The 2093-nt window shown below is 40.1% G+C and overlaps 1 long non-coding RNA gene across 3 annotated transcripts in view; it reads right to left on the reverse strand.

The window, feature by feature from the left end:
* Positions 1–280: 280 nt before the first annotated feature.
* LOC109373711 (uncharacterized) overlaps positions 281–2093 on the reverse strand; it is a 25966-nt gene continuing 24153 nt past the window's right edge. For 2 of the 3 annotated variants that reach the window (XR_002122275.1, XR_002122273.1), the window contains one exon: positions 281–1157. This is a non-coding gene — a long non-coding RNA (uncharacterized LOC109373711). The remainder of the gene's footprint in view (positions 1158–2093) is intronic. The other variant, XR_002122274.1, reaches the window with a different exon arrangement.

The raw sequence follows: 2093 nt of genomic DNA on the forward strand, positions 1-2093 counted from the left end.
TTTCTCAAACTTCCAAAATTTCCTTTCTTCATTTATATAACTCTTGATAGTTTATCTTTGTACCTTTCTTGCTTTAGTTTTTTAACTGACATTTGCTGTCACAAAATAACCTCAAGAAACTTATTTTCCAAGCCTCTCTTCTCAATGTATCTCTGTCCCATTTTCTCCCTTTCTCGCTCACACACACACACACACACACACACACACACACACACACCACGATCTCACAATCTAATTTCCTTTATTTAACTTCCTAGTTGACTCAACCTAGATACTTTTGTCAGAATGTAATAGTCATCCATACAACATTAACAATGTTTTCTTTATTCATTCATATATTTCATTGTCAACACAATTATCTTGCTCTTCACATATATTGGGTTGCCGGAAAAGTCATGACGCATTTTTGCAATGAAAACATAGAAAAAATACGTTATGACTTTTCCAACAACCTAATACTTAACGAGCCCAATGATAAAAGTCTTAACAGAGCAACAGATAGTTATTAACACATTAATAAATATGATTTTGATGGCATACATTGTTCCTATAAAATGACTAGTCCTGTAACAGATTTGAAACATGTTCAATTTTTAAAAGTACTTGTATGTCCTGTGTTATATAAAAAGTGGCAATTAATAAGAATTCCAGGATTATTTTCAAAAATAAAAAATAGAACTTCTTACCTATTACCTGTCAATATCTAAAATGTGGTTTGGGGGATTATGTCTGTCTATTCATTGGCTCGGATAGTCACCTGAGGGCCACACCCCACCTGAGTCCTGGGGGAAATTTACGTAAATATTTTAAGTAAAGCGATGCCTTACAACAATACTAGATTTTTCTCAATCTGGGAATTATCGGTCTGGCCTAATCCTAGTCTGACCTTCAGTTTTTCACCTTCGCCCTCCCTTCAAGTCCAGCCACCTCTATGAACGTTCACAGCTTTGCCCAGGTGGCTCTCCATGCCTGGAGCGCCCTTATCATCAGGCTGAAACTTCAAGACCCAGCCTCAATGTCATTTCCTGTGTAAGGTGGCCTCCATTACCATGACAGGCAGAATTAGCCGTTCTCTCCTCTGTGCTGCCTGGTGCTCCTGTGGCACTTTCCCCCAGGGATGTGCATTTCCCTGTGTGGCTTCTTTGACTTGAGAATTCCTTGAAGACAAGAACCGGGACTTACTTGGCATTATACCCCACACAGCGCTTGGCATGTGGTAGACAGGCAATAAATATTGTGGAATAGACTTATTGAAGCATTTCTGGTCTGCAGTCAGCATCTCTTTTTATACCTCTACTAATGATGCCCAACAGGTGAGCTTGAGGCCGCCCGCAGCCTCAGGAAGCAGACGCCCAATGTCCTAACGCCTTTACTGGGTTTATTTCCTTGGCAGCAACGAGCAGCTCCTCATTGCCCTAATCTTCTCTTTTATTCTCTCTCTTCTGCTCATCTCTCATCTGTGTTTCCCCAGAAATGAGAATAGGAACGACACCTCTGTAATGCACACTATTTGCAAAGGTTGACCCGCTAAAACATGTTTTTGTAGAAACGCAATTAAGCTACATTTTATATACCTCTGTAGCCTTCCCAGCAATGCCTAGCACAGTTCTTGGCTCAAAAAATATTGGATCGATTAATACATGGTTTCATTAATGCTATAAAATTCCAGCGAACTTAAGATAGTTAAGATAGTAAAGATGATTCATTATTAGGATATCATTTTTGCAGGGTACATAAGTGGGGTTGGGGAGAGTAAGTGTCTGAAAACTCTGTACCCCCAACAAGCTACTGGGGGACTTGGCATAGACTACTGGGGTTAGCAAATTTACTTCATAAACTTAGCAAAGAGAGACTTCAATTCAACCCATGTGAAAGTAACACCAGTTTTGAATGATGGTATCAAAATGGGTGAAGGTTGATGGTACTGTACACAGGACTGCAGCCAGCCCCCTCCAGCCTCTAGATGTTTCATCTCACCAACAATATAAGGATGTCATACATTCAAAGCATTTTTGGAGTAGAAGGGTCTTTAGGGGTCATCTAACCAAGCAGTTCTAGCCCAGAGACCTTAGATGCTCAGGAATAGGCTAATG

This window comes from Hipposideros armiger, unplaced genomic scaffold, assembly GCF_001890085.2.
Source record: "Hipposideros armiger isolate ML-2016 unplaced genomic scaffold, ASM189008v1 scaffold_741, whole genome shotgun sequence".
NCBI lineage: Eukaryota > Metazoa > Chordata > Mammalia > Chiroptera > Hipposideridae > Hipposideros > Hipposideros armiger.